The sequence below is a fragment of the Rattus norvegicus genome, chromosome 8, assembly GCF_021556685.1.
Source record: "Rattus norvegicus strain SHRSP/BbbUtx chromosome 8, alternate assembly SHRSP_T2T, whole genome shotgun sequence".
NCBI lineage: Eukaryota > Metazoa > Chordata > Mammalia > Rodentia > Muridae > Rattus > Rattus norvegicus.
This window is the reverse complement of record NC_141541.1, coordinates 105,121,697-105,145,243: the sequence shown is the minus strand read 5'-3', so window position 1 is coordinate 105,145,243 and position 23,547 is coordinate 105,121,697. Positions and strand designations below refer to the sequence as shown.

The following is a 23,547-nucleotide window of genomic DNA, read 5'->3' as shown; positions in this document are numbered from 1 at the left end:
TCTCTGTGTACCCTAGCCATGTCGATATTCCCAGTGGGACAGAAGTAGCCCAAGAAAGAGGCTGAGGCCCCTTCTCATCCTCAGAAAACACATTTGTTTCACCTCTGCATCTGGTCCTTCCAGTTCTCGAGAACATTCTGGTGTCCTTTCCCCCTGAGCTTTCCTATCTGCCCAGACCCATCCCTTTCATCTCGCCGCTGCACGTGGAGTCCAGGAAGACAATGACGAGGTGGTCATGGCTTCCTCTGAGGTGCTCTGCCTGCTGTAGCTCTTCTACGACATGCCAGAGCTTCTGCCGCCAGCCCTCCCTTGCTTTGTCTCCTGGCACCACCTTCTCGGGTCGCTTCTCAAGTCTCGGCCCATCAAGAGGAGTACAGGAGGCCTACCTCACTCACCTTGACAGAACATGGATGATTGTTCTGCAGTGCTCTTGTAGGGTCAGGGTTTATTCTTGTCTTTCCTCCCGTGTGTGTGTGTGTGTGTGTGTGTGTGTGTGTGTGTGTGTGTGTCTGTGTCTCTGTGTGTGTGTGTGTGTGTGTGTGTGTGTGTGTGTGTGTGTGTAGGCATCAGTCAGCAGTCCTTCATTCACCCCAGCTTCTCAACACGGACGCTAAAAGAGAATTTGAGGTCCGACAGCCCAGGTTCTGCCACTGATTAGCTGTGAGACTTGAGAGAAGCATGTGAGAACCCGTTTCCTCATCCATAGGCGAAGGAAGCCCAGCTTTGTCCCGGTAATAAGTGCAATACTGACATAAAGTTCTTACCGTGGAGACTTAAACATTCACCGTCAGTTTTCGGTATATGCCCTCCACATTTATTTTAGAGTTTTCGTTCACCCATTCATCTATCCAATCATTCATTCATTCATTCATTCATTCATTCATTCATCCATCCATGGTGTACTTAGTAAACTTCATGGCGTGTACTGGGGTATGACTAGGTCTTCTAAGATGAAAGCCATGGAGACCCAGGCTGAACAGAACAGAGAGCTGAGGCCTGCCTCCTTAGCACATGGAGAAGCAAACACACCCGGAGCACTAGGGGGCTGCCCAGTGACGGTGATATGAGTCCATCTTTCCTCCTCTTTAAATACCATTAGGACTCTGCTAAGGTGAAGGCCACAAGAAGGAAGACACATGACAGGGGAAGTGAGAGGGTCCTGGGGAAACCCCCTGCTCTACCGGGCTTCTCCGTTACAGAGAGTGGTCATGCCGTGGCTGCATAGGAGGGCGATGCCCTTCAGGGAGGCCTTGTTGAATCTGTCTGGGACTGTTCCGGAAGGAGGAAGGGCGGCGGGTGGGGCGGGGAGACAGCTGGAATGTTCTGGCCTGCTGCTCAGTGCAGTCAGTCTGCAAGAGAGGAGGGCCTCTGGACATCAAAGGTTCCTTTTGTCCCTTTCCGAGTGGCAGGGCAGCCGGGCCACTGGCTATGACTCAGGCCTGGCCCTGACGTCACCCACGGCCTGTCACTGGCCTCGGTTTGCAGCCAGGAACCTGGCCAGGGAGTGGTTCTCATAGGGGCAGCGAGTCTCAAAACGGGGAGCTCACTGCTGTGCTCTCTTCATCTCCCCACAACCCACCTCAGTTTTTTCTTCTTTTTTTTTTTTAAAGCCTGATGGAGGCCTTTTCCTGTAGATCAGCTTCCCAAAAGCAGTCAGAATGAGTGACATCATGAGAAAATTATGTGGAGCAGATCTCAACCAGAAGTTGAGGAATCCCAGAGGAAGAATGCAGTGGTAACTCCTGAGCCCAGGGAGTTGGCAAGAGTGTGGGCTTCCAAGGAGCCAGAACCTCCGAGTAAGTGAAGGCCCGCCCTTAGCCCCTCAATCATGGCCCAACACGATGGGCGCCATCTTGCTCCTGAGAGCTGGGCCTGGCGGGCTATGACCCAGAGGGGGCGTGGGGATGGCCTTTGGGACACTTTCCAAATACAACCTCAGAGGGGCCTACTCTCTCTCCCCACAGGGCCAAACAAGGATACAAAAGCAAAAGCTACCTGGGGGGTGGGGATGGTGGTGGATCAGGCTTCTTGTTTCTCTCCCAATCTGAGCGCTATTTCAAGAAGGCGAAAATATTTGTTTGGGGATCTGGGCTGTTTGCTTCCTGGACCTTCTATGGGGTGATCAGACTTAAAACAAGCCCCATTCTAGGCAAACATATGCTCTGTCTGTCAAGTAGTATTTTCACACTTTGGGGGTCTGGGGGAGAAGGGCAAGCCAGTAGGAAGGGGCCTGGGGGAGAAGGGCAAGCCAGTAGGAAGGGGCCTCGCTTGTTCAGTACGGGCTGACGCACCGTCAACATCTTAGGGCTGTCTTGGTTACGGTTCTTCATTTCCTCTTACGCTGCCACAGGGACGTCAAGCACAAAGGTGAAACCTAGGTCGTCTGTTTTAATTTCGTCTCAAAACTCCTAGGTCTTTGCATAACCTGTCCTTTTTATGTTCTGGAAGTTTCTACTCAGGAAATTTCAGTTTCTGTGAAAAGCATTTTATTCACACCCATGAGAGCTGTGGAGCAGACAGGCATACAGACAGCTATATCTCTGTCCTTCTGGCTTCTCAAGTCACCTCCCGAGTAAGCGTTGATTTTCTGCGTGTTTTCCTCGGCACACTAAGTCTGTTCTTCATACGTGAATGTAGTTTTGGGCACTGTAAAAATAAAATGTCATTTAGTGGAAAAGACAAATTTATTGTGAGCAAGTGCCCTTTGAGATTAACTATCACACTTTGATATATGGTTTGTAGGTCGTGTGTTTTACTTTTTAAATATAATTTTACAGACCGGGCCTTCTTGAAGCAAGGCTATACCGTCCTACTGTTCCTCTGGCTGAAAGATCTGAGTGCCGTGTGACAAATACTTTGGTGAGTGCCATTTGTCCCTGGTGAGTCTGTACATTTAAGTCTCTAATTCTGCTTTTGTTGTTGCTGTTGTTGTTGTTGTTGTTTTAGGAAAATAAAGGGTGGTAGAAGTCCCAGAGACTTCTGCACACAATGACAACGATTGTGTCAAGAGGGCACGTGTCCTGACAGGCTCATTGCTATCATCGACCCCAAGTATAGATGGGCTCAAACACTGCGGTGTTTACCTCTTGGTCATGTGACGGTGCAGGTTAGCTGGGGGTAACTATCTTTCACGTATTCATTCAGATTCAAGGCTGGGGATGCAGTTCATTGTGAGACTCCTTGCCCAATGTGCCCAAGTTCCTTGGTTTGATCCTCATTAAACACTAACAGAAACAAGAAAATCAAAGTTTGAAGGCGGCTCGGCTGTCTGCAGCATGTGGCTTCCAAACGTCATGGGTGTATATGTGCTTTCCTCTGTAGAAGGAGCAAGGAGTGTCTGAGGAGGTCCTTATGGGCAGAAGTGGTACACGGCACCTTCCCTCACGTTCCATTGGCTGAAACCAAGGCACATGACTACAGCTAACTACAGGGCAGCCGCTTCTCAGAGACAGCCAGGGAGATCTTCTGGGACAATGGCGATTTTCTTTGGCATTGAGTGTAAAACCTTGGAAATGCTCACATATAAAGCTGTAGAGTAGAGTGGTTAGGGATGGGGTGGGTGGATGTTAGAAGATGAGCTGGAGAAAGGCCTCATTTGCCGCCCTCCCAAGGACCCAGGTTCAGTTCCCAGCACACACATAGGGACTCACAACTCTTTGTAACTCAAGGTCAAAAGGATCCAATACCTTCTTCTGGCCTCCTTGGGCTCCAGGTGTGCACATAGCACACGAAATACTTCCAGGTAAATAAGTGCCTACACATAACAAAAATAAATAAATCTTTAAAAAGATATTAGAATGCCAGACATATAGCTGCCCACCTGTAAGCCTAGGTAGGAGACAGAGGCAAAGAGGTTACTCACGAGTTCAAGACCAACTGGTCTACGTAGTGAGTTCCAAGCCAAATAGGGATATAAAACAAGACCCTATCTCAAGCCAGCGGCAACAAATTATGGGATATGTTGAATTCCCTAATGGATACTCATAGGTTTTATCTGGTCATGTGGATAAAAAACAATGAAAGAAATTTCCCAAGGTGCCTCTGCTCATTCTGATCTTAAGACAAGGTAAACATCTCCCTGCTGCCAGTGGCCAGTGAGGCAGTAAGGGCATCCCCTCCCCTGCCTTATTTTCCTTTATCCATTCATTTGTTCAAGGCCTTTCTTGCTTTGTTCCTGATGTCCTCTTGTGTCCAGAAAACTGGATTAAATTTCTCAATGGGACTCTGCTCCCACAACCATGAGCTACAGTAATTTATCAAACATCCCTGGAGTTCTGAGCTCATGGTTCTGCCTAGCCCTGGGGACTTTGGGCGACAATTCTACCCAATCTGTACCAGGCCCTGTGGTGCTAAACTAATAAGAGGGGTCCTCTAAGACAAGACCTTCAAATAAATGTATTGGAAAAACATTTTAATATAGACTAAAAGACTTGGGCAAGAACATTAATGCTACCCCCATCAAAATATAAAAAAATATACCTGATATATATATTTTTTCTTCAGGAAAAGTTTCATTTGCCCAAACAGTGAGAGGTCAAGGTGTGATCCCTACTTGGAGACGCTTAGCTGAGTTTTTACTTTGTGTAGGTTTTCAGTCGCTGTAGGTCTTTGTACAATCCTCATCTCACTGGTAGATGTCAGGAAAGAGTTCCAGGAAAGCCTGGGCTGCATGGTGCATAGTTCTCTAGTTTTGTGGTCAAAATCTGCCTAAACAGATTCAATCTTGTCACTGGCCTTGATATTCCTGGCTTCCATATTCTCACCCTGAAGAATGAGCATTGTCCATTGTGTGGGAGGGTCTGTCACTGGCCAGTGTGACGGCCTCTTAGTTTGCTGTTTGTACCTTCACCTCAGGAGTGGACTGAATAAATAATGATTTTTCTTTTTCAAAAACATGCTTCTACCCCTGAAAGTTCGCCTTCCGGGGTTATCGAGGACTAAGTGTTCACTGAGTAGGGGGCTGAGTTAGAGTCAAGAGTAAAATATGCTGAGTGTCGGGGGTGTACTGCTTGCTGGAAGCAGGCATCTGAAGGAGTAAGTTGAGAGTAAGCACAAGGTTTCAAAAGTCTCGGCTTAACAGATTTTCAGGAAGCCAAAGGTCACAGTCAGGAAGAATGGTGTCATGGTCCACTCACGTAGGAGACTGGCTGTGTTGTAAGAAAACCCCTGGCAGTGTGACCAGAGGAGCATGCATTTATTTTGGCTCACAGTTCCAGCGGATTCACTCCATGGTTATTGTGGTTTGTGCTCCCGAGCGGAACGTCACATCCTAGCAACAGCAATGGGTGGTGGAGGAGATTCTCATCGTAGATGCAAAGCAGAAAGACATCTATGGAGGAGACCTATGAAGGGACCAGGATCAAATAGAGCTATGATGATATGGCATCGCCGACTACTTTTTCCAGCTAGGTCCCATCTGCCAAAGTTTCCAGAACCTCCCAATGCTATCACCAACTGAGGTCCACGCTTACAACCTCTGGGGGAACATTCCGTATTCCAACCATAATACTGACTAGTCATGACTTGTTAATTTCCGCTGCCATCTAATATGATTCCCTCCATGCACACAGTATACCAGATTGACACAGGAGTGGCTTCTGACATTTCTAGCTACATTATGTGACAAGGAGAGGTGTATGATGATCAAGTCAAGTAATCAGGATTTCACGAAAGGAAACTTGCAGTGTCTGGGAAAAAGCCACAGGTCCTGTGGCCACTGACATTGTTTGGATGGCAGATGTGGTGGCCCCAGAGATGTCACCAACAAGCCAGGGTTGTGTATAAGCCTACACTTCACATTTTTAGTATTTGACATTTTGAAAATGGCGTCAAAATAGATCTCAGTGGAAAAGGGGGCTTTCGTAAGTTAGTTTCGCTTTGATCTCATGGTTTATTATTTTTCCACTTCAATTATACGTGAGTTGTGTAACCCACATTGGAGACACCACAGTCTGTGCAGAGTTAGGTCACCTGAAGATGTCTGTCTGACCTTGTTTGTCCTGAGGAACGCTAACAAGTTGAATACAGCAGTTTCACACAGGCAGCAGCCGGCCCAGTTGGTTATTTTGACCTTGGGGGTTTTATAGTTCGCAAAGTACAGAAGTGTTAGCTCTCTTCTTCCTGGCTCAGGATTATGAAGGCCCTGTTACCTCTTTTAGAGAATTTTGCAACATGCTCACGTCACATTTACGAAAGCTAAGGATTCATAGTAATTGGCTTTGTCGTTTCTCACACTGAAATCCCCTAGTTCTCGTCAAGAGCCAATTTGGAAATCACCACACAAAAGAGTTTGGGGTTTTGTTTTTAACTCAAGAAGCCTCTGGCTTTTACCAAAATTTTAAAGTTCTTTCCCTCCTCCAAAATAGTGGTTTTTGTTGTTGTGTTTGTTTGTTTGTTTGTTTGTTTGTTTTTTCTGCAATGGTGAGACAGAGTGAGTGAGGTTCTACGTGCAAAATGGTTTGGGCAACACAGGAACGTGAAAGCTAAGTCAACACTCTGTGAGAACAGTTGCCTCCCTTATGGTCAGTGTTGGTGTCTCTGTTTTGGAGACCGCTGTGAAGTAGCACTGTTTTGAAAAGAGAGAAAATTGTTTTTGAATCACCTTTCCTTAGCAACATGCCTAACCAATGAGCTATGACTCTTTCAAAGTCTCTTGATAAGGTCCGACAGGACCAGAGGCCCAAAAGGCTGCCGGCTTCAGTAAAATCCTTGAGAGAAGTGGTTGAGTTCTCTCTGTGCCTGGGATTTTCCTGAGGGCCCTAACACACTGGAACAAAGAGGCTTACTATCTACCATGGACACAAGCTTAGTTACTTTTTTGTTGCTATAATAAAATACCCTGGCAAACACAACTTCAGAAAGAAAGGGTTTATTTTGGTTCACAGTCTGGGATAGTCCAATATGGTGGGAAAGTCGCTGCAGCAAGGTTCACAGTCTGGGATAGTCCAATATGGTGGGAAAGTCGCTGCAGCAAGAGCTCGAAGCAGCCGTGCAGAGCACATCCACAAGCAGGAAGCAGAGAGCAATGAATGCTCACCCTCAGCTTGTCTTCTCCATTTCCTACAGTACCTGATCCCCGCTCAGGGAATGGTCCTGCCCACAATTAAGATGGGCTTTCCCACAAGAATGAACTTAGTCAAGATACATTGTATCAGACATTCTCAGAGACTGACTTTTAAATGACAGTTTCTCACCGGTATACTGAGAGGCTAGAGTGCTAAGTGATGGTTGAACCTGTCAAGTTGACACTGAACACTGACCATCCTAGAGGCATTGACCTTGGGCTGTACTTCCCAAGCATACAGCAGTGGAGTCAGTCTGACTGATGTGATGGGGTTACACATCTGTCCAGGATCTCATCACAGGATATCATCCCGAATCACAGAAGGAAGGAAGCAGCCTGTGAGAAGGCCTTTCTCATTGAATTAAGTTCTTTGTCATCTGCTCTCCCAAGGTTGCCTTGCAAAAGAAGTAGCTTAGGATTCCCCCAGGGATAGACTGCGTCCTCCATCTGCAGCTAGACCATGCTTGGCTAGACTTTCAACTATTACAACACTTCTCTTCCTTTTTCCATTCTATATAAGACAAATTCCTTTGTAGTTTGTTGTTTTACTCTTGGCTTTTGTTGTGTGTTGGGTTTTTATTGGTTTTGTTGCTTCTGTCCCCTCTTACTGTTATATTGTAAACATCTTTGTAATTCAAGGAGTACTCTTTGAAAACATGATTTTTTTAATGACTATTATCTTTGCACAGGCATATTTTAATTTAACCATTTTTAGCCATTTTTAAAAATGGCAATTTTGATTGTCTCTGATGCCCCACTGTTACAAATATATAAACACTCCTGTGAATGTTGATGAACACCTTGTGGACAATTTAAGAAAAATTCCCAGAAGTTGAATAATCTGATTTTTAAAGTTACCAATTGGTAAAATCTGATCCAGAAGGGCATCTGTGTCTATTCCAGAACCCAGCCCCTTTGGGTTCCTCAGACGAAAATGCATGCTCATGGGTCTCAGTGACGTCAGAAGTTCTGATCACAATCTCAGGCATTTCAGATTTATCCATATCACTCTGTGGAGACTTGGGCTAACCATGTCTAGGTTTCACCTGCTGTCTTTCAGATATCAGAAATATACATTTTAACGTGCCCTTCATATTCATATACATGCCATACAGGACCTGAGGCCTGCTTATATGTTACACATGCAAACACGTGTCTAGTTTGATACATATTCATTCCATTGGTGTTTATTACACAGGAAATAGTTAGGGAACCCTGAGCTAGTATATGGTCATATTCTGTATTGCTATAAATAACATCTGATAAGTAGAGACATCATTAAATAAGATATTTATTTAGCATATAGTTCTGGAGGTCGACAAATACGACACAGACATCTCTGCTCCAATGAGAGTCTCTGGACAAATGACATCACAGCAGTGGGAACACCTGCTACACAGAGAGGAGGGATTCAGAGAAGTGTCAGGTTTATGTATAGCAACCATTCTTGGGGGAACTGATCCCACCACACAAGACCTATAGCAATGCCCCCATGACCTAATTACCTTCCAATGAACCTCCACTTCCTAAAGATCTCACTGCCTCAACACCACCAAGCCTCCAGCACATAGACTCTGGAGGGAAAACTACCAAATCCATAGCACACGTCCAAATGAGAAATTAACTTTTCTTTTTGGCTTTGAACTTTTGCTTTAGCTGGTATGTTACAGCACAAAGATGTTATTAGACAGGGAGCCAGGAAACTATTGTAAATATGAGAGCAGTGCAGTAAACACAGATCATTGCTTCCCATGATTGCCCATAGATTCAGGGGCAGAGAGTGAACTAGACACAGGACCCAAAGATGCCCAACCTTCTAGAAGCAGACAGAAGGCACCAACAATAAGACTGACTCCTGAAGCAGCCTCCTGCCTCAGCCAGGGAAATTGTATCTGCTCTCTGATAGGTAGGTTATATCTCAGGACTCACATGTATAGTTTAGACCTTGGGGTTAGGGACCCAGGCCATCCTCTGAGTAATGCCAGCGCCCTGTGATCTCTGAAACCTGAAATGGACTTAGGAGGGCAGAGAGCAGTCATCTATAAGATACCTTCCTTCAAAACTGAGCCATAGTGGGTCTAGGGAAAGAAACTAGGTCAGCATCAGGGCAAGAGCCAAGGTTAAGTTATTAGGCAGAACTCGGGCCAGGAGACATGAACTGCGAAGTAGACAAAGCAAGGGTTTGGTGTGGAGCTCCCGTGGATCCCACCCTGAGGAAGAACATGATGAAATTCCAAGCCAGGGGAGGTGCCCATGAAGTTTGAAAGGTGCCGTGACCAGACCTTCTCACCAAAGAAGTGGGAACAGTGGGCCAGACAGCAGGGACCTGAGTGTGGAGACTTAGAAACAGGTGAAGTGGTAGTCACAGTGGAAAACCTGTTGAACGAATCCAATCAAACTTAAAAACTATCATTTAAGAGGATGCATGATGGTCTATTGCCTCTGTACAACACTGCAGAAAACATCAACCATGCCCACCTGTCATGTGATGGTCTGACAGCTCCCCACTTCTCATTCTCCTAACTTGTCTGTCAAAGGGGCACATCCTGTCATGTGCCTCTCTCTCTCTCTGTCTTTCCCTCTTTGCCTCTCTGTGTGTGTGTGTGTTTTCAAGACCAAGTTTCTCAGTGTAGCCTTGGCTACATTGTCCTACCTTGCTCTGTAGACCAGGCTGGCCTTGAACTCAGAGAGCTCAGGCCTCTGCCTCTGGAGCACTGGGATTAAAAGCTTGCACCGCTGTCATTTATTTGCCTTTCAATTTCTGCCTCTACAGTCTGCTCCACTGTCTACAGTCCCCCTGTTCACATTCAGATACCATAACCCTGCACGTAATTCATCTGTGCCTACCCATGGCCACACTGTCAGCTGGTGAGGAACAACACCCTATGATAGCACTTCTCCATGCCCAGGACACCAGAGAAGCTGCTGTTATGAACAGTCCTCCATGGCTGCCCTCAGTCCCATTGGTAACTCTCTCGATTCTTGGCTTTCTGGTCCAAAGTTATGGATGCAAGCTTAGATCAGCAAAGATTCTAATGGTGTTTACGACCTCCCTCAAGCTGGGGCTCGGCTGATGGCGGCTGACATTTCAGGAATGACTGGGACAATCCATGTCCTTGCTGTGTTTGCTCCACGCGAGATTCACAGTCTTGTCGCCCTACAAATTTTTCTTAAAACAAAAAAAATGTTTTTAGTCCTAGAAGTAGTGGTGCACATCTTTAATCCCAGCCAAAGGTAGAGGCAGGTGAATCTCTCTGAGTTTGAGGCCAGCCTAGTCTACATACTGAGTTCTAGGACAGCCAAAGCTATATAGTGAAACCTTGTCTCAAAACAAACAAAAATTTTTAGATTCATATTTTATGTGCATGAGTGTCTGTTGGCATGCATGTATGTATGTATGTATGTATGTATGTATGTATGTATGTACCTACGTATGTATGTGCGCCATGCACCTGCTGCTCACAGAAGCCAGAAGAGCAGGTCAGATCCTCTGGATACTAGAGGTAGAATGGTTGTGAGCTACCATGTGGGTGCTGAGAACCAAACCCAGGTCCGCTGCAATGCTCTTAACCACTAGGTCATGTCTCCTTCAAGCCTTCTCAGCTGATGCAGTCTTCTGATACATGACCTCTGGTCATTCAGAGGACTGGGTCCTTGGGCTAGGGAACTGCACCTAACCAGAGAAATCAGAGTTCTGTGACACCTAGACAGGGTGTCTGCATCCCACAGTGACCCCAGCACACATAAACAAAAAAGTAAAAGGTGCTCAGTAGGTCTCCTGATTGCCAGGTACTGCTGGTGTCCCGACTCCTACCTGTCTGTATTGACTCCACGCCCCATCTCCACTATGAGAGCTGCATCTACCCAGTTTACAACCAGAGCTGCAGGGAGAGTCTAGCACAAGATAACTCTGTCCCTTCCCCATGAATCTGGATCACCTCCCTTGTCCTGTAGAAATAGCTGCCACTAGTCCAAGGGGTCCTTGGCTCAAAGAGGTTCAGCAGTCCCTGATGGGACATCCCATCACTGTAGCCAGGCACTACTTGGCAAACCTTCACCCATGCAGAAGAGACCAGCTATTTCCCATTACCTAAATGCCAGGCAGCATGAATGGTCACGTAGACAGTTATCAGGAAAGCTGGAACAGTGGGTGGTCTTTTAGGGACCATCCTACCCAGGGTCAGGAGCCCCAACTTTATTTTCATTTTATTGTAGGTGAGCAAAAGGAAGTGCTATACATCTACAGGAATGACTCAGATAGAAAATACAACTGTCAGCAAGTATAGGCCGGGGCGTGGGAACACTGGATGCCTTGTGCCTTGTGAGTTACCGCTAGAGTGCTATACTTACTACCCATCCCCGTACTTGCAACAGGGTCTCACCCTGAGCCCAGGCTGGCCTTCAGTTCTTCGTTCTCCTACCTCTGCTGGGATCACAGGTGTGCATCAGCTTCCTAAACTCTTTTTGTAACTTCTCGTGACTCCTCCCCACCACATTGCCCATAAAAAAGAAACAAAATGTTATTTTTTTTTAAATTTCTTAATTTTTGTTTTCAAAATAGAGGACCGTGGCAGGTAAACGCACTTGCTGTTCTTCCAGGGGACTAAAGTTGGCTTCCTCGCAACCATAGCAGGCTGCTCTCAAACATATATATGCTTGAATATATATATATATATATTCTATATATATATATAGAGAGAGAGAGAGAGAGAGCGCTACAGCTCCAGGAGATCAATGCCTCTAGCCTCCTCATGCACATATCATATGCAGACGCACATGCATAATTTAAAACAAAATAGGGTCTGGAGAGACAGCTCAGTGCTAAGGGACGTGTATTGTTCTTGCACAGGACCCAAGCTGAGTCCTTGCACCTGCATCAGGCAGCCTACGAAGTTCAACTCCAAGAGATCCACCATGTTGCTGAGCTCTTGGGACCTGTGTGTGTGTGTGTGTGTGTGTGCGCCTCTGTGTGTGTGTGTGTGTGTGTGCGCGCGCCTGTGTGTGCTCGCGCATGCATGCACACACACACACACACACGCACACATTCATGCACTACGTACACACAAATAATAAATTTAAATAATAAACATTTTTTTAAAATGGTTTTCAAAATGAAATAAGAAGCAAAGGACATGCTCCATCCTAGGGAAGCCACGCTCCTGTTGTCTACTTGGCCGTGCAGTGTCTAATTTGGGGTTGGTTAGGTCTGTTCAGTGTTCTGGCAGCTGTGACCTCGCCCTCTGCTCCCAGACATCCCAGCTCTATGGAATGACAGCTTAGATATCCCTACACTCAGTGTGAACATGCCCTCTTCCTCCTCCCTGAGGCTGTAACTTCAAAGCTAGGTAAAGACCCCAAGATCTAAGAAATAGTCACACGGTGAAAATCGGGACAATCATCCTTCTCAGCCTGCTCCGTAATTCCATTTCCAGAATGTGCTTTGTCTGGTCTGCCCTTCATACCGATTATTCTCTTCACCTCCACCAAGCGGCCCCGCCCTAATGGAGGGAGATTAACCCTTCTTTGCCCCCTTTCAATCTCATTTCGCTGAGAGCTTGCTTCTCACAGAGCTGCTCACTGGGCGACAGCACAGCTGAATGCTCCATGGCGAGATGGAGCCTTTCCTTTGAAGCACAGAAACGGCAGTTAAACACCTTCTTGCCCGACTTGGCCCTGAAAAGACGGTTTTGAAACTGAACTTGTTGTGAGTTGCCTGGGTCTGCAGCATGGAATTGCGTAAGAACCTGGGCATCTGGGTCAAGGGAGACTGAACTCAACACCTCAGAACCTGCTGTCTGGAGCCCAGGGTTTATTTATTCCCTGGCCCTGCAGAAGGGTCTCCGGCATCCCTGAAGTGTAGGTGACACCCTGTGCAGGAGTGATACATCTGCATACGTTAGCTCACCGTCCCCATTTCTACAAGACCTTGAGGAGGACAAAGGTTTGTCAGGCCTGGGAGGGAGCTGTTCATCAGGACAGGAACGAAGGCAGTTTGAGTTGCTGATTTTTTCTGTCAGGTTTGTGCCGATTGGTTTCGAAGCCATGCTGAACAACAGAAAATGAAACTCGCAGCTTATTTTTAGCCGCTCATGCTAACTCATGAGATGTTTCTTTGCAAACCAGATAGAAGAAAGGTGACTTCAACCAGCTAAATTTAGAATGATTGGCTTCCAGCAATTAAGCCTGGCCGTCTGATACTACCCACGTATCAGAGGCCCTGGGGCCTAGGGATCGTGCAAGCTATACTTACGATTTTGTTTAAAATGATTTTTAGTTCAGCTTTTTAAAGACGTGAGTGTATTTGCTTTGGAGAAGAAAACACATTATAAGCGCTCGTCTTCTGGCATCTGATCATTTTTGTGTAATCTACAACAGCTTCATAAGTAAGCGACAGTCTGGAATTTCTTCTAAAAGGAGCCAGTCTATAAAATCACAGAGAGCAGAGCCCTGCAAAGTGGGGGGTGTTGTTTCTTTCCCTCTGCCAGGGTCGTTAGGCATGCCAGCACTATCTTTGAACTTGAGAAAGTGTAGAAGACATTTTTTTAAACCGTCTTCCCTGTTTTACAATTCTCTGAAGCACATGCTGGCCCCAAGGGCCTTTGGGGGGGGGTTGGGGATTTAGCTCAGTGGTAGAGCGCTTGCCCAAGAAGCGCAAGGCCCTGGGTTCGTCCCCAGCTCCGAAAAAAAGAACCAAAAAAAAAAAAAGAAAAGAAAAGGGCCTTTGGGGATGACTAGGTCCTCTTTGGAGGCAGAGGTGATCTGTTAGCTCACCACCATTTCCATTTCCCCTTTCCTGTCCCGGGAAGGGTAGGTTTCACAACTTCTCAGTCAACTCAGGGTTTTTCCTTGAGGAATGAGTGGTAAAACCTTTAAAAAGGTCTTCGAAGGGACCTCCAGGGCCATTACTTTCCACATGGGCCAAATTCTGCACTGCTAGAAAGTGTCTTGCTAACCCCAAAATGGAAGGTGCCCTTGGTGGTGAGGGAACTAGTGAAAGAGTCCCATCCTTGAGTTAGGAGTCAACAGCACACTCTAATAGGCCATTCCACTGCATGAGGCAAAGCCTGGGAGACACAAAGACCCCACAGGAGGCAAGCCCAGAGACCCAGATAAAGATGGCTACTTCACTACACAAATTCTTTCTGTGCTTTCCGTTCTGTCCAAAGAAAATTGAATCCCTAAGGAATGCTGGTTGAGCTGCCTTGGCTGAGGTGAGGTACACAGCTAAGACTCTGAGCTGCAGATACATTTATCTGACAAAAGAGAAGACCTGGGTTCAGCCTGGGAACATCTGTTGTCAAGGGGAGGTCCATATAGGAAGGGAGGATCCTCTTACATGAGGTACAGGTATACCTCCATAAAGCTGGGGGCAGGGTGTGATTCTTTCACAGGAGGTACATGCTGTCCATCCACAGGAAATCCTGTTTATAGTCCCACCTTTCATTTTCTACCTGATTATCATTCTCTCTAGAGAAAAGAAACTTAGCTAGACTAGCCTATCATCATGTCTGTCTGTTTAGTCAGTGGCAAACAGTCCCGGTAGCAAATGGGTCTGTTATGGGAATGCCAGTGACCCACATGGACTCCAGGTCATCAGATTCCACCCTTCAAATGCACTGGGGTGGGGTGGGGGGAGCAAAAGCAAAGACCACGCAGTTGCTGAGGCTGACGTAGCAATGCCCATTGCGAAGGTAGCCTGTGTTGAGGGTGCTCCAACTGAGGATGTCTAGTGGACTTGCTTGGGTCAAGGGGCAGTCTCCCTTCCATCTCACCAGTTTTCCCCTTTTCTTTGTTGAAAACCTCGTGTCTCAGTTTTCCCCCTCTTCCAGCTCTTTCTTGGGGTAACCACCTCTGTGTGGTCCTCGAGGCTCGATGCCTGACTCTCAGCATCAGGTCTTGACCACACGCTAACGTCTGGAAGTAGAAAGCTGGTGTCTAAGACCTGGAGGTTCTCAGTGCTCCAACTGTGCAGACACCCGCCCACTTCCCACCTCACTACACACAGTGAGGCCGTCCTTTCCTGTTCCCAGGCAGGGTGGAGCAGGTTGATAAGGAAACCCCTTAGACAGAGCCATCTCACTGGCTTACAAAATAACCTGCCACAGACACGGGAGGCAGGGGTTGGAATCTAGCTCTGGGTCTACCCAGCTGAGAAAGCAAGCCAGGGTGGGTTCTTTTAGGATCACATACAAAATGGAACTTCTATCCATACGTACAGAATGGATTTTAGTTCGGAGTAAATGAACAGTTGAAATCCCAACACTCAGGAGGCAAAAGTAAGCAGATCTCTTGAGCTTGAGGGGACTCTGGTCTATAGCGATCTTTCAGACAGCCAGAACTAGGTAGAAAACCTGTTTCAAAGAAGGAAGGGAAGGAAGGAAGGAGGGAGGTAAGGAAGAAAGAAGGAAGGAAGAAAAGTGAGCAGCTATTGAACATTCATTCATTAAAATGACACATTTAAACAGGTAGTTGAGAAAAACGTCTTGGTTGGGGATTTGGCTCAGTGGTAGAGCGCTTGCCTAGCAAGCGCAAGGCCCTGGGTTCGGTCCCCAGCTCCGAAAACAAAACAAAACAAAACAAAACAAAACAAAACAAAACAGGAAAAAAAACAAGAAGAGAAAAACGTCTTACTGTCTTACAAAAAAATTAGACTCTCAAAAGCACACATTAGGTCATGAAAGAGGACTTAAGTAACTTAAATGTTTTTCTACATTCAACTCTGTCATAGTTTTCTCTTGTTTATGGTGGAAAGGTGCATTAAAATGTAGTTGAGAGAGAAAGGGTAAATCCTGAGTGGAACTCCTTGGCTTCAGAATGGCCATTGTAACTGTGCGGTTTTCATTGTGGTGTATAGCATTTGTGACTGAAAAAGTCTTTGTTAGAGTGGCTTCCTTAGTCTAGCTATGTGGTGTTTTTATTTGTGAGTTCATTACAATAAAGTAAATTAAAAAAAAAAGTCCACTAAAAACCATATAGGAGCCGGAAAGGGCCAGGGAGGTAGCCCCAGGTCTCAGTGTGAAAGAAAATAAAAATGAACACAACAAAAAATGGTGGACATCTATCCTGAGAAATAGCTACCACCCCCAAGACTGAATCTGCTGTCTACATGCGTGTGTACACATGGGCATCTACCCCCCCAACACAGACATACCTACACAAACACACAATAAAAATAAAATACAGGAAAAATACATGTTGGGGAAAAGGCCTCATAGTATGTACTTGATTTTCTGTTCAAGATAAGAATACTGTTTGGAGTTGAAACTAAGCCATCCTTGATAGGTGCATGGACTTCTTTTTTGTAACTGGAATTAAATTCTGGCTAGACGATATACAAGACACACAGTTCAGGTGTTTTATTTACAAGTCGTAAAGCCTTGATTGGAGCTATTCTAACTCATTTCCCAGCCATGTGTCCCTTGTTACTTGCTGGTTTTCCTGGCCATGGGTTCATGGTCCCTGTCCTCTGATGACGGTCTCCTCCACTCTCTGAGTCCTTTCTTCCTCCTCCCTCTCTACCTGCAACTGAATACCCACCTACCTCACTCTATTGCCCAATCATAGGCTTTATCCCTTTATTGACCAATTAACTTGGGGAGCAAAGTTACATAGCATCACATAGTGTCTGTGACTATCTCCTCATGGGTGGAGGGAACCAGATCTTGGGGGGCTAGTATTTAGCATTTGAATACATAGCAGTACCAGACCACTCCCTCCATTTTCTTTCATTGCTAATTTAGATTAAAAGCCAGATAATCTATAACAACCCTGTTCATAAATGCTAAACATAGTAGGATGAAGGAAGTCAGCTCTTATTTTTAATGCAATGAATGGGTGAACTAAATTATTAAGGGTGTCATCTGGGTCAACTCTGTATGTATGTGGTGCTAGGGAGGAAACTCGGAACCGTATGTATACTGAGTTACACCCCAAACCTGAGGTGTAACTCGGAGAAACTGAGCTTTCCTCAATGAGATGTTGAATTGGGAGCTTTTCCCACCCACTCTGCATCATGAAACATTTACAAAGTGCAACAAACTTACCTCCAAAATGGTTGCTCTGCGTTCTATTCCTAATTTCCCAACACGGCCTATTTAAGATTTGTTTTGTTTTGTTTTTGTTTCATTCTCTTTTCAAATGGCTGGGTTCTGGCTGCCTCTGGCTGGTGACAGTTTAGGTACCCACAATTCCCTGAGCCTGGTTCACATTAAACAGAGGTAGCCACAGCTACAGGGAACCAGAGTGCTCCAGGAGAACTCTTTCTCCCCAGTATGTCATCCCAGTGGGAAGACTTCCGGAGTTGTTTGGAGAGAATTATTTTGGAGTTATTTGCAGTAAGCAGTTTCACGCCTTCCATCATGCTTTCCATCGTCTAATCTCAGATTCCAATCCTAGTCTCAGTATAACAGTGATCTTTAAAACTGATGATAATAACACTGTAGGATACAATTAGTATTGTTAAATTAGAATTTATTGATATACCATAGTTAAAATAAGGATGGTTTTCAGCTTTGGTCAGTATACAGAAGTTCCCGCCCAGATCTCTGGGCAAGATACAGTCATCAGAACCGTGATGGACTTTATCAAAAATGTCAGCTAAAATATCATCCCATTATTTTCTAAGAGTCTTTTTTTTTTTTAATGTATGAGCGTTTTGGCCACATATATGTCTGGGTATCACAAGTGTGCCTGGTGCTCAGAGAGTTCAGAAGAGGCCGTTGGATTCTCTGGAACTGGAATTATAGATGGTTTTGAGCCCCCATGTGGGTGCTGGGAATCAAACCCAGATCCCCTAAAAGAAAAGCCAGTGTTTTCAACTGCTGAGCCATGTCTCCAGCCCCCCTCCCAAATTACTTAAAGTCTGTTATAAATGACTTTATTGAGGGTGAGGCAGCACAAACCTTTAATCCCAGCATTCAGGAGGCAGAGGCAGACAGGTATCTGTGAGTCTGATGCTGGACTCATTTACATAGTGAGCTCCTGGCCAGTCATAGCTAGACAGTGAGATTCTGTCTCAAGAACATAGATACTAATTAATAATTAAAGACGGAAAGAAAGAAAAAGAACTCCCATACTGTTTTCAGGTCTGAATTTCATCAACCTTATAAAAAAAATTTCTGCCTCTTACATTTAAAAATTTTAAACAACAATATTAAGCATGGTGAACATTGATTCTTAAAATCAGTCGACTAGCTAACCTGATCATGAGTCCCCCTACTTGTATTTGATTAGGTATAAAATGAAACCAGCTGCGATGTTTTAAAGCCATGAATGGCATCAAGAAATATCATGCAAACCAATTCAACTGTTTATAAACCGAGGATTCCTGTGGGACCCAGTGCCCTGACTTGATGTTTTTTTTTTTTTTAAATGAGAAGAGTCAAGCTCTGTTCAGACTTGAATTATGCACTTTGCATAAGCCATGCCATTTAACTTTAACCCACAGGCCTGGAGATAAAATTAGCTCCTCCTGCAGAATACAGAGGCCATGGGCAAGCAAGAGCATAAGTCAGAGGAAGACGTCTGCAGCCCTGCTCTGGTCTCTAGCTTGTCCTTGCCGAATTGTTTTGGGAACCTTGTGTTTGACTTGTCAGAGCCTACAGTTTTCATCGGAGGAAAAGGGATTCTCATTTAAGCTGATGTCTGTGCATATTCCCCGAGGATGAGTGAGGGGCCTGCCATTCTTTTAAAATCCTAAGCAAATGTATATCTTTGCCACTTGTAATCGTGATAAAGCTTAAATAATTCAGGCATGAGCATGGCTTTTGCTATGCCCAGTATAAAACAAGATTTATTAGTGGACAGCATCTACCCAGACTCATTCCCTAGAATATTTACAGCTAGAATTCATGTTCGTTCAAACCATGTAGGCTTGGTAAATATATCATTTGCTCACTGTTTGAGACATCACAAAATAACATCCAATATCTGTCTTTTTGTTCATTTTGACAAAGAGTAAACAAGGATGCCCAAGAGAGAGGTGTGGAAACTCTTAGACCTGGCACCTCGTTGTAAGGAGTATAAGTGTGGGACCCAACCACAGCTTCCACCCTTCCCTATAAAGCCATGGTTCTCAACCTGCTGCATATCAGATATCCTGCATAGCAGACATTTACATTATGATTCATAACAGTAACAAAATTACAGTTGTGAAGTAGCAACAAAAGTAATTTACGGTTGAGGGTCACCACTACACGAGGAACTGAATTAAAAGGGTCGCACACGGCATCAGGAAGGCTGAGAGCCGAGGCTATAAAGGAATGTACACTGTTCACTCACTCGTCTCCAGGGAACCTGGGATGGATGACCGCTGCTGTCACTGTCATTTATTATCCCAGACTGAGGAGGCACTCACTGGGCTCAGTAGTCACCACTGATTCTGTATCTTGATAGTAGGTTGTGAACCTGTAACGTGAATGTCCAGCCTTCAGATGTCATTCATGGGACTATCTCAACAGGCTGTGTGTGTCCCATGCCAAGCTATTTCCTTTAACTTTCTACTCATCTTGAAGGGATCCTGTAATGATATTTTTGAGAATTCGTGAATTTGTTTTCTTTAAAAAAACAAAACAAAACACAGAAATATTAGAAGAATGTGTTTTTGTTTTAACCCCAGGTATGAGGATGTACTGCTGCTGCTTCTGGACTGTCCGAAGCAGCTTACTATGATTTGCCTCGTGCTTTAGCAGAAGCATGATTTTGCTGGCTGCTGACTTTGGGATTCTGGGGACTTTTTAGAGGGTATATTAGTGCTAGGGCCCCGGAGAGGCATGGTGGGTGGTTGTTATTAGTTTAGGGAGGTTGTTTCCAGTTTGTTACTAGACTAGTCAAAGAAGAAACAAAAGGAAAGAAATTAGATTCAGTGACCTCTTTCCCTTCTATCCTTGTTTCTTTCCTATCTGGTGTTGGGGGCGGGGAGGAAGGGGCAGGGATAAAGGCTGGGAAAAAGAAGCCACAAAGTAGCAAAGACCAGGCACAGGATCCCGCTTTGTAGATGACCGTGGTAGTTACCTTGGTGCCTGTAACTCCTCATAACTGTCTAATTCTAGACCCCCTCAGTAAAGAAGGAATTAGCACAAGGAGACTCCATTCTAATATTCCGTCACTGTCCATATTAGCCAGAGCTTAGAGAGTAGTGATATGAGGGTCAGAAAGATGGCGCCACCGTTGCTGTTAGACCAGGAACTACTGTTTTCCTTAAAGCCCCTTTCATTTCTGGGGTTCTTGTGAGAGAGAAGTGAGCTTCAACAAGAAGGCTTGCGTGGATCAGATAAGACCCCCCCCAAATCCCTGCTTCCCGACAACCTGACAGATAAAGCCTGTGGGCTAAAGATGGGCATGTATGCTTTCCACACATCTAGAAACCACTTCTGACCCGAGGAAGAAGATAGAATTCAAACTAGAAACAACCCAGTTGTGAAGCCTAGTGCCCAGGCTGAGATTTTTCAAATGTATTTTCGCCTGTAAGCAGTTTTTAGGACACATGAATATTTTGCTGACCTCGTTATTTCCAGGCAGTCCTCGCAGAAGCTAGAGTCGCTAAAAAACTGACAAACCCAGAAAATATTAATTCATGGTTGCATTGTTAAAATTAATTAACATTAGCATGTTTGGTGATGCAATAGGCAATTAAAGACTGTGTGAGAGATGAGATGAAAAATGTAAAGATATTATGTATTTAAAATCAGGCCCTAGCATTTCATAGAAAGGCTGGCTTATAATGACAGCTCTGGGGTGTGTATGGTCTCTTTGTAGGAAAGAATCTCTTTTGTTTTCTTAAAAGACTACTTGGTATACAGCATGCTATTTTTTTTTCTTCTGTTTTAATCTGCTGATAGGATCTTTAAAAAAAAATCTACCAACCTACTCTTATTTCACTTTGGTTTTATAGCAAAATAGTATTTGCTTATGAGGTAATTCTTATAAATCCTGAATAAGCAGACATTTAATAGTTATTTTGTTCCCCGCGTTAAATGTTTTGTTGCAGTTTGAACTCGAATATGTGTATGTATGTGTGTGCTCGTGTGCTCATATGCATATGTGTGTGTATGCATGCGTCTATGTCTGAGAGAGGACGGGTCTGTGCACAAGAATTCTTGAAGGCTTTTTTAAAAAATTATCCTTCATACTTAGGAACTGGAGTCTATAGAAAGCGATCACATTTATTACCTACAGCCACACTAGGTCCCATCAATCCTGAGCAGTGGGGGAGTGGCATGAGGAAGACATCAGATTTGGTGTCTGAGTAGATGAGACTTAATTTTCAGGAAACATTCCACCCATAAAATGGATAACAGCCCTGCATCAGCCCTGACCTCCTAATGTCAATGCCATGGAGCAAGTGTGAAGCTAAAATAAGCCTCTAAGTCAGACAAAGGGACATCGCCTCTCAGCACACATCCCTTCTTGCCAGTATATACTATCCCCAGCCTTTCGCTATTCCTACAACGGGCTCGCTCGCTCTGGAGGGGGAGGGGGAAGACAAATCACTCTATGTTTGGAACATGTACGGTATGCTGCTGTACATCTGACGATTATTTAGGTTAATATCCTAAAGATAGCTCTAATTCTTTATGAAGGCCAGCTGTACATCTGAAGGAAGCCGGCATCGGTTTCTTTTCTGTACTGATTTTATTTGGTTTCACGTGCATCTTCATACCATCCTGTCTGCAGCGGTATCTGCCATTCTGTACTGCAGATACATTTAGCTGGCTACATTTACGCTGCCTGTGGTTAAAGGTTATAGAACGGATACAGACAACTGATCATGCATTCTTCTACAAGGCTGCCGGCACCTTAGGGTTTTGGAAGAAAAAAAAAATCTACAAATGCTATTTTCTTTATCAGAATCTGTCTTCACTTGGCAGTAGCTTAATAGGTCTGTTTTTTTTTTTAATTATTACTTTTATTTTTCTTGCTGCTGCTAGCGATTCCATGAAATTAACAGTCTATAAAATGCATCCCCGAGCAGATACCTACTGCATTGCAAGCTCTCTCCAAGAAGAGGATATGACTGTATTCACTCCAGCTGACTTCCTTCCTTAGCACAAGGACTGTTTGATTTGCAGAAGCAGACGATTTATTCGACGATTCATTCACCGTGCAGCCGCACTGCCTAAGTGCATGGAATGCCTTCGACTGCCTGGTTGCAGAATTTGGAGTTTGCTAAGCAGTGGTTAGTGATTGGGCTCATCTTGCATCACCAGTTGATGACATTTTTCTTTGTTCCCTCCTACCCAGTTGAACCAAGACTCTGAGGCTGATATGCAATGTCACTTACAACATTAATCAGATACTGCATTTAAGGTGAGCTATCCCTTGCCGCCGCCTCCTCCTTCCCTCACGCTCGTGTGCTGGCTGCATGCAGTTCGTGTCTTGCCTGTGTGAGCCTACGATGGCAGGCAGGATTAGCCGTGCTGTGCTGTGTGTGCATGCTGTGTAGAATTCATTACACGTTGCCTAGTATTTCAGATGTGAGTATGTTAATGCTCTTTCTGCCACATCATCTGGTTGGGAGGACTTGTTTTGCCTCATTACAACCTTCGTTATGTCGACATGATCTTCCTTTCAGGATTCATTTGCTTTTCATCCCATTCAAAATAAGATTATGTCTTTTTTCTTTTTTTATTTTTTTTTAAACAAAGCCAAATAAATCCCACAAACCCCTAAAACCCAAACAAGAACAACAAAACCCTGTTACCAGATGGTGTCTCCCCTTTCTTCTTGCATTTGCTGTCTTTTAAATAATGTATGTTGTATTGTTAATTAATGTGAATATCAAATTAAACACCCGAAACTTACATGTTTATTATGCAGGTAGGAGGCAAGGTGGACTCTATTTTTAACTCACAGGCACTGCGCCCTGTGCAAGCAACTCCGGTTCTCACGTTCGTATTCGCAGAGCCGGTCTCAGTGGTTTGATTTTCAGCAAATGTGACAGTGGCCTTTGCAGTGGTCAGCTCTGAGCTTTGAACTCTCAGAGGAGTAAGGGAGAGAGAAAAAAAAATTCAGCCCAGCACCTCCTTGGTGGCAGCCTCAGAGAATCCTTGGATAAGGAACTTAGTTTTTTCAGTCCCTGTTTTGCCGTTGATAAATTCAGTCCTCGTGATCACAGGCTTTCAAGCTGTTCAGCGTACAATTTTTGGTGTGTGTGACAACCGCATCTCTAAAACTTGTGAGCAAGAAGACGGAGAAATCAGTCGGTCTCCATCGCCTTGCATAAAGATGGCCGAGGGTCTTGTCATGCTAGCAGGTCTCTGAGTGGTGCGTACAGGTACGTTGGCATTTGCATGCTTTACAGACTTTTTTTTTTTTTTTTTTTTTTGGAACCATGCAGCATCCGATGCATTAAAAATGTGACTTTTAAAAATTAACTAAGATGCTTGTAATATTTGGGGATGGCACTAAACCGAATAGCTTCTCCTATCAAATCCTGCATAGAGATAAGCATAGACTTGCAAAGTGATTCTGCTGTGAAAGTGGGG

At 44.8% G+C, this 23,547-nt stretch overlaps 1 long non-coding RNA gene across 3 annotated transcripts; it reads right to left on the bottom strand.

Annotated features, from left to right (window-relative positions):
* Positions 1 to 1,575: 1,575 nt before the first annotated feature.
* On the bottom strand, positions 1,576 to 22,218 carry LOC134480088 (uncharacterized). Of its 3 annotated transcripts, XR_015627966.1 has the most exons (6): positions 22,043 to 22,215; positions 19,343 to 19,468; positions 4,480 to 5,342; positions 3,687 to 3,754; positions 3,084 to 3,224; positions 2,467 to 2,646 (listed from the first exon to the last, which is right to left on the bottom strand). It is a non-coding gene; the product is annotated as an uncharacterized LOC134480088 (long non-coding RNA). The 3 variants fall into 3 exon arrangements; XR_015627968.1 differs by lacking the exon at positions 3,687 to 3,754 and having other exon boundaries at positions 1,576 to 2,646; XR_015627967.1 differs by lacking the exon at positions 19,343 to 19,468 and having other exon boundaries at positions 22,043 to 22,218.
* Positions 22,219 to 23,547: the final 1,329 nt, after the last annotated feature.